This window comes from Eublepharis macularius, chromosome 5, assembly GCF_028583425.1.
Source record: "Eublepharis macularius isolate TG4126 chromosome 5, MPM_Emac_v1.0, whole genome shotgun sequence".
Taxonomy (NCBI): domain Eukaryota; kingdom Metazoa; phylum Chordata; class Lepidosauria; order Squamata; family Eublepharidae; genus Eublepharis; species Eublepharis macularius.
In genome coordinates, this window is record NC_072794.1 from 143,377,688 (window position 1) to 143,392,895 (window position 15,208).

Genomic DNA, 15,208 nt, shown 5'->3' on the forward strand with positions numbered 1-15,208 from the left:
CCACCAGCCATGTGACCATTTTCTCCAAGGGCAATCCACTGAGTTCCACCACCTCTTTTCCCAGAAAAAAAGCCCTGGGCAGAGCCAACCACAACATGTCACAGAGTGAGGTTATGAATAACGCTTATAATAACTCTTCAACATTTCAGGCAGAAGCTCTGTTTAACAGGATGGATGCCTTTTAAAATGAACATAATTGTTTTAAATATTTTCTTGCATATACATACAGATTACCTTCAGTCACACAGTTAAGATCCTTGTGCTGGGGTGGCCACTCCTGTTAAAACCACATTTTTAAGGATCTGCACAGCCAATCAGATCTCCAATGGCTAGTCAGAACAGAAGCCCTGTTGGACAAAGGTCCCATCTGGCCTAGTCCCCTTTTTAAAATACTTGACAGACACCAGAAAAGGTGTTCACCGTTGCCATGGTGCCCATGGGCACAACATTGGGGACTACTGGTCTACTGTGATTGACTGTAGCTCTCCAGGTCAAAGTCTTTCACATCTCTTCTTTTTAACTGGAGATACCAGAGTTTGAACCTGGAACCTTCTGCACATAAAATAAATGCTTTCCCACTGAGCCACAGCCTTTCTGATAAAGAGTCAATATAAGACAACCTTAAACTGAAGACATTTTCATCCCAACTGACTACCAAAATGGCACATGGGTAACTTATCCAACTTAAATGTTTAATTTAAAAAAAACTAGAAGAGTTGAAGGACTTAGCAAATTTAAAAGAAGTGCAGCTACATATGGGAGGAGTGTTAACTCAGGAGATCATATCCTAAACAGAGTTACTGGGACTTAGACTGAAGTAACTCTGCTTATGATTGCACAGATAGTTCATCTCTTGCTCTTCAGAACAGGTCATGCATTTTGGGGCCTGGCTTGGGCAATTCAGTCACAGAAGTACAAACAAGTTTTTAAAGTTCTGTTATGTAAATGATCACCCAATTAATTTTAGTATCTATGTTGCAAGAAGGTATGTAGGAAAAAATTCTCAGCAACTCAGTTAACAAGCTATACCTGTTAAGTATGAGGATATGAGAAAGTAATTATCGCCTCCTAACCCAGCCCTACCAATACAGCAGTTTAAATACTAGCACTGTTCAGTCTTGCACTGCATTTATGTCTTATTTCTTCCAGCAGTATGAAGACACTGAGTGCCATTCTCATTGTGGGCTTCCTAGTCCTTTTGGCAGAGATGCAGCCAGCGTCTGGTCTAAGCATACCATACGGTAAGTCTCAAAGCATCTTCTGCCTGAGGAGTTTTTCCAGAGCCAAAGAATCAATTTACCTCTCCTAAAAAATGATATTTCTTTCCCACTACCAATGTCATTTAATGCCATGATTTTCAAGAAAGTGCACAATTCAGGAGCTCCCAAGACTGCATGTGCATACCTGTTATGCACTGCTTTGGCTTCAACAGCAGAACAGTGTGTTTCAGAGGATCTACACCTTATTGTCTTCCAATTGTCTACTTTGTGGGGATTCCCCTGCTTTGCTCTGATCTTTTTCAATCCAGTTTTGCTGTGATCTGAAAGATTGCCATTGAAATGTATTTACGTGCTGTGTGGATAGGGAAGTGTACACTTTCAAAAATCCAACATGTTGGCACCATTTTACTTCTGTCATCACCTACTGTTCCCTCTCCCCATGCCACGCAAAGGCTTTTTTAACTGTCTTTTAAAAATTCGTAGTTCTTTTATCACTATGGTACTCTGGCAATATGGGTGGGAAATGATGGATGTGAGAGGATGACTGAAGAAGAGATGGAGAATATCTCCATGTATGAATGGAGCTGGGGGGTGCACTGGTGGGCAGATACGGACATGTTTTAGTAGTTCAGAGGGTGGCCCTGGTAGGTTTCGGTGGAGCAAGGGGTGGCTTCTCATTGGTTTGGACAAGTCAAAAGGTAAAGCTAAACTGGTCAAGAAATGGGGTCAATAAAGAAAATTAACTTCCTGACTCAAAATATCCAGTTAGTTTAAGAAAATTATACTGAACCCAGAACCAAAATTCCAAATAGGCATGTAAAATACCTGATCTAGTTGTGTGGATATTATTTTCTGAGAACTAGAAAGTTTGAAAACAGACGTAGTACAATTGAGGGATCTTTTGTAGCTTCTCTTGATTAAGCATGGGTGACACAGCTCTTGTTTATCTCCAGAGCAAAGCAGATACACACATTCCAGTGAGATTGTTTGCACACCGGCAAAGCAACTTGCATTTTCCAATGCTGTATACTTAGCTGCATACTTGTCATAAACAAGTACACAGTACCATGTGTCAACCACACAATGTGCCCAGAGGACAGACATATTAGAACCAGTGTGGTTTAGCAGTTAGAGTGTTGGATTGGATCTAGGAGACCCAGGTTTGAATCCCCACTCTGCCATGGAAGCTTGCTGGATGGCCTTGGATCAGTCACACACACTCATCCTAGCCTACATCACAGGGTTGTTGTGAGTATAAAATGGAAGAGAGGAGAATGATGTATGCCACTTGGGTCTCACTATGGAGAAATGTGAAGTAAAAATGAAATAAACGAATTATGATTGTTTCATCTATGACTTAGCAATACCTGGGAAAGATGAAGCCCTAAGGAATTTGATGTGGGACTAATTTGGGGTAATGCTTAAAACAGCCAAATCTATACGCTATATTTGGGTATGAGCAGACCAGGAAAGAAAGAGCATCTGCTAGTACATGATTTGCCAAGGTAATCTGAGCTCTAGAAGCACTACAGTTATGACCTTATCTTGTATTTCACACTTCTTTCCTCCAATGCAGAGAAACCTGGACGCTGTCCAGTAGTTTATGGAAGATGCAGGATATTCAACCCTCCTAATTACTGCACGTATGACATTGATTGTGTAGGGGCAAGAAAATGTTGTGAAACAATATGTGGGAGAGACTGCGTCAATCCAGGTACAGTAGCCCAAGCAACTGCTGCATTACTTGAGGCACGGCAAATTGTTACTGTTGATGCTAGTGGTTGGCAAACCTGGGAACTGACATGGCTATTCCTACAAGGAGAGTAAATCTGAAAATGGGAAGGATGTTCCTTCTGCCCCAGGGTGTTCAAGAAGTCAAGGCAGCTGGCTGGAGGGAAAAGAAGAGTGTAGGATGTTCTTATGGAATGCAAATCATGGGGGAGAGTAGAGGGACTTCTTACGGTGTCATGGGATGCCTGGCTTGATGGGATGTGCGCGGAAGGAATGGTTCAAATGCCTCTAATCTGGAAGCAAATCAATAGGGTATTTCTCATCTTATATGTGGGTTTGGCTCTGCTATGGCATGAATGTTTTGTGGGCTGGATTAATTCATGGTTTTGTGAATTTGAATAATTAATGTTATTAGAAGCTGATGGGGTTCATGCTGTTCTTCCAGGGGCCATTATTGCATGTGCTCTAAGAGCAGAAATAGGTGTGATGAGTTTGTGCAAGTGAAGGAACCTAGGTGTGTTTTCCCATTAGAGAGAGCTGTGACTGACCCAAGGTTACCCTGCTGGCAGCAGTGGAGAATCAAACCTGATTCTCCAAATTAGAATCCTGCCATTCTTAATCACTACATCAAACTGGCAGAGAAAATAGGAAAGCAAAATCCTGAAACCTTACCCTATGTATGTATACAAAATGAATGTTTACATTCAGTATTAATTCTGCTGTGGCTCATACCTAGCTCAGCATATGCCATCATTCTAGGCATCATTTTTGTTTCTTAATGGTCATTTGGCACTTAAGGCTATTAGATGTCATGATGAGCTAAAGTCAACAAAGGTCTCCAAACAGGGAGGAAACATCTAACACTAAATAATGGAGACTAGAGGTGGGCACGAATAGCAATATGAACGAAAAAAGTCACAAACAGCCCGATCGGCTGTTCGTGAGCAAGCCGTTCATGAGGCGCAATTTTAAATGAACAAGTGGTTGTCGCAAGCCTCGTTCGTTGCGTTCGTCTGCTGTTCATGAAGCCAGACAGTCAGGCGCCTTCAATCAATTCCCTTGGCAACGGAGGCAGGGACTGCATGAACTCTGTCTGCACGCCTTCTATTGCCCTGAAAACCCCAATCTAAGACCAACTTAGCTTGATGGGCAGGTCTTCCTTCCAAGTGTGGAGCTCCAAATTGGTTACATCCGAGCAAAGACCAGGGGGGAGGGAGGGGGAGGGGTGTTATGTAGCCATGGGGACTCCAATCTCATCCCTGCAAATCCTGTTAGACAGTTCTGACTGCCAACCACAGACCTCTTGCTTTGCTCTATGGGACCTCTGGTTATAAAAGGAAGAGTGCTCCAAGCTATGGCTTTCAGTTTCAGCAGGCTGTGGAGTGGGAGAGAGCTCTTGCTAGCATTTTGGGAGAGAGACAGGGAAAGTGCATTGGAGCTTGAATTTTGTGTGTGTGGTGGGTGGGATAGGGATCTATCACCTCTGGTTCCAGTGCTGCTGCCAGGCTCAATGGGCACCTCGGCTGAGGGCTCACACTGATTATTATCAGTGCCTGCCTGATATGGTCAGGTTTCTGGGAGTGCTGGGCTAGGGCTCTACCCCCCCCCTCTCTAGTTCCAGGGCTCCTGCCAGGCCCTGGGGCTAGCTCAGTGGGCACCTTGGCAGAGGGCTCACAGTGCTCTCTCCTTTTCTTTCCTCCTTAATTCTTGTTTGCTGACACAATGAAGCTTTGAGCAGGGGCCAAGGGTGGTCATGCAGGGAAGTGCAAAGATTGTCCCGGTTGCCCCACAGGAAGCAGTACTGAGTGGGGCTCGGGGGCAGTAGAAACTCCCGCTCCCCAAGATTCACCTGTGGGGGCTGTGGAGGAGACCAAAGAGGTCTTGCCGCTGGGGGAAGAGAATCTCTTTAAACTTTTTGAGGAGGAGGAGGGTGAGGGGTCTGTGGAGGAATGGTTGAGGTTCAATGAAACATCCATCCCATCCCCATCCCAAACTCTTGGTGCTGTCCCTGCCTGTAGACCACCCCTCGCTCCATCTTCCAGTGCCAGCTCTGCAGTACATCCTGTAACCCTTCTTCCTCCTTCCCCTGGAACAGTTATTGGGCCACATTTCAAGCTCTCTGTATGGAGGCATTTTTGGGCCCTTCCGACGTGCCTGCGAGGGCCTGGTGTGCAGGGGCAATGACGCGAAGGTCAACTCAGGAAGCTGTCAGCTCCCAAAGGCCGTACCGTACACTTCATGGCAGACCCCTGGAGCGGCTGCCATCACAGCTACCTTGGCATCACCACCCACTGGTGGCAACCAGAGGACCTCCTCTGCCCCAGGCCAAGAACTGTTCCCCAGAAAAAGGCACCATGCTTGACACCGGGCTACAAGGTAGTTCTTCTCCAGGCCTGGGGGATGGACAATGTTCATACTGGGAAGAACATTGCCACCATGATAAAGGTGGCTCTGAGGGAGTGGTCAGCCGAGGGGGAAGGGTTTGTCCGTGGCTTCATTGTGACGGATGTGGGAAGCAACATGTTGGCAGCCCTGAAAGAGGCATCCCTCCTGGGCCTGGTGTGCATGGCACAAAAGCTGCACCTGATCATGAGGGATGTTCGCGGGCTAGAGAACAAGCCAAGAGACAGCTGGGATGAGGGAACTTTGTGGATGCGCAATCTGCTGGACAGCTGCCGATGCATCACTTCCCACTTCTCCAGCAGCATCAACTCTTCCCATGAGCTGCTCCAGAGGTGAGGGGGGACCCTGAGCACCTCCTCTATCAGAAACTGCCCACCCGCTGGAACTCCACCTACGACATGATAAGTTGTCTGGTGGAGCAGAAGGGTCTGTTGCAGAACATCCTGTCATCGCTGGACGTTCTGAGGAAGAGAGAGGAGCTCAGCCTCAGCTCCATGGAATGGAGAGTCCTTGCCCAGATGTCCTGGTTGTTGAAATCCTTTAAGCAGGCCACCGAGCTCTTGTGCTCATAAGAGGCCAGCCTGGGTCAGGTCATCCCCCTGATCCACAGGCTCGACCAGTTCCTGGCCAAGGAGCTCAAGCACAAGAAAGAGCTGCTCCCCAGGGTCAAGGACTTTGTGAGGAGGATGCAGGCATGTGTGGCTGAGTGCTTGCATCCTCTGCACCAAGAGGTGCCATACCAAATGGCCTCCCTCTGTGACCCCCGTATCAAGGGCAGCATCACCATGCAGGGGGGCGAGATGCAGCACTGGAAAAAGGAGCTCCACAAAGCGATGCTCTGTTTCCAGGCAGAGAAGGCAAGACGGAGGGAACTGGGCAGGGGTGAGGGGCAGGTGGCGGAGAAGGAGGAGGAGGAAGAGGGGGAGGAGGAGGGAAGAGAGCCACAGTAGGAGAGACCCACCCAAATGGGCTCACTCAATCTCTGGGCCTCGTCAGTGGGCTGTATGGTTGGCCGCAGCACAGTGGGTGCATCTCTCACTGTGGAGGACTTGGCGGGGGCCATGGTGCAAGAGTACATTGCAGAGCCCCCTGAGCCCTCTCAGTCCAACTCATTAGAGTATAGGGCAGGTAAATCTGCCATATGGCCGGACCTGTCCATTGTGGCAACCGACATCCTGTCCTACCCTCCCACCAGCATGCAGAGCAAGCAGATGTTCTCCCACCTGGGAGACCTCCTCCGTCCCTGCCGTGCATGTCTGCACCCGGACCTGGTGGACATGTTGACCTTTGTTAAGGTCAACCTCCCCCTGCTGGGATATCCCTCCCTGGACCTGGGCCTACCTGGGCTCTGAGCCACCGTAGTCTACTGTGGTTCTAATCTAGGAAAGCTCCTCTGCAGTGGCCTCAAGACCTCTGGCCCACTGACTGGCTCCAGGGCAAAGCTACTTACTGCTATTACCTGTCCCACAGCTGCTCAGGTCAAGTTTTTGTGAGTGGTGGTGTCATGGTCTAGCCCCCCTCAGTTTCCGGGGCTGCTTCCATGGTCGGGTGCCAAGCTCAGTGGGTATCTCTGATGAGGGCTCACACTGGTTATTACTGGTGCCTGTCCTGCCTGCACAGGAAAGGTGTCTCTGAGTGGTGGGGTACCTCTCTAGCCCCCCTCAGTTCTCAGGGCTGCTCCAAGGACCATGAGTTTCTCGGATGATGGCTCACAATTGTTTGGGTCTTCTGGGTCCTGCTCTGCAACGCGGCTGGTAACCCTTTGTCCTCCTCTCTCTGACAAGTTCCCAGTCCCTCTTTTGAATTCTCCCTCTCTGGATAGAACCACTACAACCCTTCCCAACAACTTGTCCTGCCCATCCCATCCTCTCCCAGACAAGTTCCTGGTCCCAACTTCAACCTCTTCCTCTCTGGATGGAACCACTCCAACCCTTGCCAACGACCTCTCCTGTCCTGCACATCCTGTCCTTTCCGTGAAGGCAGGAAGGTGGGTGATGTCTGCATCCGCCGCTTTTGGGCATGAGGGACACATAAGCTGCTGTTGCGTATATGGTTGTTCAGCATGGTGCCCCCTATCCAGGGCATCTGCTGTTCCCTCTGAGCAGGGGGGAATGAGTCCTGCAACTCCCGTCCTTTCCATGAAGGCAGGAAGGTGGGTGCTGTCTGCTGCTGCTGCTTTTGGCCACAAGGGTCAGCTCAGGAGCTGTTGCACATATGGTTATAAAGCATGGTGCCCCCTATCCAGGGCACCTGCTGTCTCCTCTGAGCAGGGGGAATGGGTCCTGCGACTCCTAGACTTTCTGCTAAGGCAGGAAGGTGGGTGATGCTGGGGATAGCCCACAGCTCCCTAACCCTAATCCAACCCCCCTGCCCCCTAGAGGAGCATGACCCACCTTCCAGCCATGTGAAAAGTAGCCTCTGTGAGGCCTGGCGGGCAGGCACATGGTGGGTACCACCGGCAAGTGGCCAAACTCCGCACCCCTAGAGGGGAGGCAGCCCGCCACCAGCTCCCTGACCCAGCCAGGCCCAGCAGCCACCAACATCACCCATCTCCCTGGCTCCCAGAAGGTGGCCTCTCTGAGGCCTGGCGGGTAGGCACATGGTGGGTGCCGCCAGTGAGCAGCCAAACCCCCTCCCCCTAGGGGGGAGGCAGCCCACCATGGGGTTTCGAATCATCCACTTTTTAATGGGGCCAAAGTCAACTGATGGTTCTCATTGTATTGCATGGGAGTTTCCTGGGGGCGCTGGATTTGGGAATGTATAATTCCAAGATCTGTATTGCAATCTTGACCAAACTTGGGTGATGGCTGGAGGAGAGCCTGCTGAACACTCCCTGTGAATATGGGCTCTCTAAGTCCCAAGGGGGGCATTCTGGCCTCCACGAACAATGAACAATGAACATGTTCGTTAACAGGTCATGTTCGTTACTGTTCGTTTGTCCTTGTTCATGGATGACAATGAACAACGAACAGCATGTTCAGGTTTTTTCCCCTGTTCGTGCCCAGGTCTAATGGAGACAACTTCTGAACCAAAATTATTCTTTGTAGTAGTAGCATTACTTATAATATTTCCCCCATTCCCCTTCCTTTCATTTAGTATAAATTCTTGCTTCACTGATGGATACCTCACACAAGCAAAAAATATCTCATGTTCATGTGAATGGGAATCACCAGCCAACGAACCACAGTTGCAGAAGACAACTCCAGCTGAATGCGTCATTGAACTGGATCTTCAGCAGTAACCCCTCCAGCCTGAACTCCAGGACGAAGCACGCAATGGTGGAAGGGACAGTCAGTAACTATTTCTTGGCTTTGATCTGAAGAGGGGAAATTATAAACTCCAGTAATCTCAACTTCCAAGTAAATACACATTACCTATTAATGTAGCTTTTAGGATAACACTCTGTGGATGAACTATACTACATAAAACCTAAATCATACTGATACAATCTTTTCATGTTCACCTTTTGCAAAAACAAATAAAAAACAAAAAAACACTTTTGTGTTTTACTGGGTTCCTATTGAAATGCTTGTCCAATTTTCCCCAGCACTGAGGAAAAAATCTGAGAAATTTTCAATCTGAAATTTATTACAGAGATTCAGCATCCTATTAGAATATTATTTCTCCAAGCCATAAGAGGAAAACAGCTTAGTTTTCATTCATGTGTTTCTACAAGGGAATTAACTTTGTGTAAAAGAGAGTTTTTCAGTGAAAGAATCTAGTATCTTAATTCTCTTTGAATGCTATACTTGGAAGTATTTGAATATGTACAATAAATTATTTTATGCAGTAGTTGTGAAGCTGTATTCATTAACTTGGCAATGTAACTAACCAGTATGAATTAGATTTCTTCCAGCTTTCATATTTGAGCTGACTAGATTGTGTTGCAATGTTTTCACTCTGCTTTCAGCTTACATTTCCCTGCTCTGTATTTAAATTCAATTTCCTAGGACAGTAAGGGGTAAGGAATGGCAGGGCAAGGAGTTACTTGCCATATTTGATAAATACATTGAACAACCAGAATATTTAGCTCATGTTCCTTTCAAACAGCTTCCTCCTTGACTAGGTAGGGCAGCCAGGCCCCCCAGTGATAGGTAGGCTGAAAGCTTCCACCTTCCTTGAAGTAACATACACATACATGTGAGCATGGGAAGACAAGAGAAGAGCTGATCTTGTTATGTGAAAGCAACCCCCTTCTTGTCTAAAAACATATTTCTGCCCATTCATGTATACATTGAAATTGGAGTGGTTGTGGTTGTGTTTTTTTACAAAAATGTAACATGTGGGAGAAGGTGGTGGTAATGTTTGCACCTACTTTACTTTATTTCACGAAGTTCTACTGTTCTTTCCAGCTGGTACCTAACCTAACATGCATCTGGTATTCAGGGAGGAATTGATAGGTCTGTTCCTAGAAAATTAAATACTTCAGTTGTAGCCAAACAAGCCTTCTGAGTTGACTCCTCCATGGACACTGGAAACAAGATATGTGAGGTATATGCTAGAAGCATACAGACTGAGCATACAGCAGAATGTGTGTGTGCGTGTGTGCAAAGTTTAGTTCCTCTTACTAGATTCACTTTAAGTTTGTATCAGTATCCTGATTACGGGAACAACAGACATGAAAAACTCATCATTACAACCTGTCACCAATGCAAGGGAGAATTTTAATGGCTTGTAAAACAGTGACATTCATTCCTATCTGCTAAAAAAATTGGATGGAGGATACCTAGGTTAAAGGGGAATAATTCCTTGAAATTTGGTCCAGGTTGGTTGGAAGAAAAAGATTTGAATGTGTTTGGTACTGAAAAAAAAAGTCACTCTCAGTTGAATACAAAAACAACTCTGAGCATGGGATATAACAATGCTATAAGAATCTAAAACTTACAAAATAAGCTAAACGCACATAAAATTTTGGTGCTCATTTCTAATAACAAAAATCATGTGCTACTTGGTGAGCAACTACTTCTGGTAACGGGCAATCCATATAGCAGCAGAACAAAATTCAAGTCCAGAGGCACCTTAAAGATCAACAGAATTTTCCAGGGTATAAGCTTTCATGAGTCAAAGCTCACTTCATCAAATACAAGGCAAACTATCATGTACTGTTAACTTTTTGACTCACAAAAGCTTATATTCTGGAAATCTATGTTGGTCTCAATTTGCACTCAAATTTTGTTCTAATACTACAAATATGGCTACCCACCTGAAATTAAGCCGTATAGTAGTATTTATCTGGTAGCAACTAACCAAAAAGAGTGACTTCAGTACCCTGCTGCCAACTTGTAGTGGATAGGGTTGCCAGGTCAGAAGAATCTGCCTGTTTGGGGTCCAAATCGGCCCAGCACAAAGTGCAGGAGCACTCCCACGGCCTGCGCAATGATGTCACTCCTGGGAGTGACTTTGTTATGCTATGCCGGGAGCACACTCCAGGAGGCCCATTCCCTTGCCTTTTCCCCTGCTGGCCAAGGGAGTTGGGGAGGGCAGAGGCTGGGAGTGGGGAATCCCCTGCCCCTATCAGGACCGGCAACTCTAGCAGTGGATGATTTGCAAGATTCAGTATCAGCCATGTGTTACACTTCTAAAGGAAAGAACAATTTATAGTACTAGCCTGGTACAGGGTCAGTCTAAAGATCTGCATCCATCACTGTAGCAACAACATAAAGCAATAAATTCCATGTAACTAAAAAGAAATGTCGCCAGAAGGATCTAGGATGAGCTCTGCTACACAACCAATCTAATGAAGGCTTCAGAATAGACTTTTGGTTTTCTGAGTCTGCCCTTACTCTCTTCAATATTGTAACATCCTTTGGGTTAATGTTTAATTTGCATTCTGTGAAATGCTCAGAGGTTAAACTAAAAGTATTGCCTTCTATATGAACCTACCCATCAACTCAGATCATCTTCAAAGGACTTGCTTCAGGTGCCCCTGCTTTCTTAGGCTTGATAGGTTACTACTAGGATTGCTGGTCCCATGGTGGGGGTGGGGGCCCTCTGCTCCCAGCCTCCTCCCCGCACCATGACTCACCTGGCCAGTGCAGGGAAAGGCATGGGAACAAGCTTCCTTGGCATGCTCCCGATGCAGTGTAATGACTTAACTCCCAGGAGCGACGGCATTGCGAAGGCCCGAGTGCTCCCAGACTTTGCATCAGGCCTATTTGGCTAGTTTGGGAGCCCAAATCAGCCCAATGTGAAGCCTGGGAGAACTCTCAGGGCCTGGTTAATGATGTCACACCTGGAAGTGACATCATCGCACCATAGCGGGAGTGTGTAGGCTCTTTGTGTGCATGCATGAGGATGTCCAACATGAAAGTGCCAGGTCCCCCACCCCACCAGGTAAGGGGACCTGGCAAGCCTGGTGGCTACCCAAGAAAGGGCCTTCTTGGTTGTGGCATCCTCCATCCACATAAAATTCACCCATCTTCCTCTGTCATTGTTTTCTACCAGTGGATGAAGACTGTTTGAGTTCTTTGGTGTACCCTCAATAAACTCTCATTGGCCCTCCTCCCTGGTTGTGTGTGTGTTTATATAGCTATATGTTCTAATTGTATTGAAATATACATTTTAAATGTTATTTTTATGTTTTAATTATCTGTTGTTCACCACTTTGGGAACCCTTTCTTGGGTGGAAAGGCAGCATATACATTTTCTAAATAAATAAATAAATAATGGAACCAGAATAGACAAGAATTTTAGATCGTGGTGTGGATCCAATGGGTTGTTTTCATGGGTGGAATAATTTCCACCTGTGGAGCATGACACACATTCCCCACCCTCTTGCTGAAGCCCAAAATAGCCATCCAAATTCTGCGGGGGGGGGGGGCTATTGAACTGCAGTGGGAGGTAGAGGTCAAAAAGTCAAACTCTTCAGATAGAAATTCTTCCCCTTTAGAAACATTTCAAAGGCTCCATCTTGTCCTCAGTCTCTCAAGCCACGAGGAGACCACTTTCCAGTGACACAAGGAACTTTTCTAGGGACACGCACATGATCTAGCGAGAAGACTCAGAGTCCATTTGGTACCTAAGCAGTAATATTAGGAAAGGGTTTGAAGGAAGAACTCTGCACTTTGTGAGAGAAATTTTTAAAGTGAAAAGATGTTTTAAAAAGAAAAATTTTAAAGTGAAAAGAAAGCACTCACAGTCGTTTGGAATGCTGGCAGAAAAATAGAGAGGGAGCAGACAGCAACTGGGTGGGGTGGGGTGCTGAAACGCCTTAGAGTGAAGATTAGGGGTGTGTACTTCGGGTTTAAAATTCAGGAAAAATACCCGAATTGGACTTGATTCACAAAGATTCGGGATTTCTGAAATGGCCCCAGCATACTGGGGCCATTTCGGGAACCCCAAATTAAAGATTCCCAAAGTTGGTTGTTGTGGGTTTTCCAGGCTGTATTGCCGTGGTCTTGACAATGCCAAGACCACGGCAATACAGCCCGGAAAACCCACAACAACCATCGTTCTCTGGCCGTGAAAGCCTTCGACAATACATTCCCAAAGTTATTTGTATAGCTTCGGGAAGCTTCAGGTCAAGGGGCTGAAATGTCCCTCTCCATGTCCCTGTGCAGCAGGAGGGAGCAAGTGGTGCAGGGAACCTTCTTCCCTTCAAACTCTCCCTCCTTCCTCCAGCCAGCTGGAAAGGGCCCTTCTGTGCTTCACCTGGGTCGCGGGGGGTTTCCCCATGACCCAGATGGAGTTTAAAGGGCTGGCCACAAACTTCGCCAAGCAGCTGATCTGCTTGGTGAGGTTTGAATTTTCCCCAGGCTTATTTCACCTAATGGGAGGGGGAGGGGGGTTCTGAGGGGGAGGGGGGTTCCGAGGGGGAGGGGGGTTCCCTCCTCCCCCTCCCATCGGGTGAAATAAGGGCGGGAGCTTGCTGCTTTGGGAATCCCTTATTTCTGACTTTTTTTTCTGCTTCAGGTTTCCCGAAGCGGGAAACCCCAATTTTTTTTTTTTTGGCACATCTCTAGTGAAGATCTCTGTCTGGAATCCAATGTGGAGTCACGGATCTGTTGCTGTTCAGGACTGCTTTGGAGCCTCTACCTGTGTTCTAGCTGTATGTTTGCAAATAAAGCAAATATGGTAAAGAAAGACATACATCTCCAGTGTTTTCTTCTCCAAGGGAACCAGTTCAGCTGAGTGCTGGCCCCTGGAACATCTCATCACTCAGAGAAACAAGGCAAGTGTGGCAATATCAATATATATGAAAGTGAGAAGAGAAGAGCCAAGCAGGATTTCTCTTGTGTTATTTTCTTTGTTTGCTGCAGTAATCAGTGATTTTGTGTGTGTGAGAGAGAGATTCATTAAATTCTAAACCTTATTAGCAATCCAGCACAAGCAAGTTATAAAGCAATCTTCTATTTTTTCCATAGGTGGTTATATTTTTCATTTTTGCACAGAATTTGGACTTGGATCTTATAACTGTGTTCCATACACGCTGGACAGCTTCTGCTGCAGACTACACTTCCTCTACCACTAGCACTTAATCTCATGCAAGATCAATGTTAGATCATGAGCAGTTGCAAGAGCAAAACTGGTTGTGGCAGTGGAAGCATAGTCCACTGCAGAGGCTGTCTGGTGTGAACAGAACGAAGTCACAGGATCCAAGCTTTGGTCTTTGGCTCTAAACTACAACCTCACACAGATTTTCAGTAGAGCTTCTGTTCAGATATTAGCAGGGCTCATTTTGAGGGGGAATGCGCCAGAACACTGTTCCGATGGAACCTCTGAAAAGAGATCACGTGGGTGGTGGCCCCACCCACATGATTCCTTTTTCTCCCCCCAGCAGGCAGCAGAGGCATCAGCAGCAGCACCCCATCACCACCTGGAGTAGGTCCCATGGCCAGCTGCTGCCACCGCGGCCTATGCACCCCGTCCTCCCAGCCTGCAGGCTAGTCGAGCTGGTGCATGGCCGGCAGCAGCCTCCGGAGCAGACCCCGTGGCCAGCCGGTGCCGCTGCAGCCTGCGCAGCCTGTCCTCCCTGCCTGAAGGCCAGTTGAGGTGGCGTGTGGCCAGCAGAGGCCGCTGGAGCAGGCCCCGCAGCCAGCAGGTGCCGCTGCAGCCTGTGCAGGCATTCCTCCGGGCCTGCAAGCGGTGGTGAGTATATCTCCCCCCTCTTCCCCAGTAGCTGTGTTTTGCTGGCCTTGTCAGCTCTAATCTGTCTAGAAAAGCACTCCTGTTCTTGTTACTGTATGTTCCCCCTCCCCAGATGTAAAGTGTGCACTTGCAACATTTAGTTTTAAAAATCTGTGTTTTGCTGGCATTACTTCCGATGATGGCAAGGGGTGTGGCATATGCTAATGCATTATGCTAATGAGTTATGCTAATGAGTTCCTGCAGCTCTTTTTCTATGAAATGACCCCTGGATATTAGTATAGGAAAGGATGAGAATAACCCATGTCTGAATAGACTGCTTAAAACTTCCTAGCACTTACTCTTCAAGACCTTTTACTGGAGACGGTGGGAAATGAACCTGCATACAAAACAGGTGAGATACCACTGAGCCATAGCCTCCTCCATACTGACTCTTCTGAATCTGTTTTGCTAATAGTGGATTCTTCTTCCAGGATAAAAAGTCTTGCTCTGGTAGAAAAAATCACTTGGAGTGAGGAATGGCTCTGCCATTAGTAGACAGTACCTATTATTAATTAACTCCTGCCCATGACAACCCAAATGGGGTCACGTTGTGCGTATATTTTGTTTTGTTTCTGTCAGGCTAGCACTCTGAAACTGGTTGCCTGCAAACATTTGCTGTATTTTCTGAGACAAATCCAACAGAAACAGAAACCTGCCACAACCAAACTAAAAATATGTATTGCTACATGTTTACCACTTTTCCAAGTGGTCAGTTGCAGGGGCAACAC

General features: G+C 46.9%; 1 long non-coding RNA gene across 1 annotated transcript; it reads left to right on the top strand.

Annotated features, from left to right (window-relative positions):
- The first annotated feature begins 1,152 nt into the window (after positions 1–1,152).
- LOC129330923 (uncharacterized) lies at positions 1,153–9,124 on the top strand. The gene is made up of 3 exons (XR_008597087.1): positions 1,153–1,241; positions 2,797–2,934; positions 8,451–9,124. It is a non-coding gene; the product is annotated as an uncharacterized LOC129330923 (long non-coding RNA).
- The last annotated feature ends 6,084 nt before the right edge of the window (positions 9,125–15,208 follow it).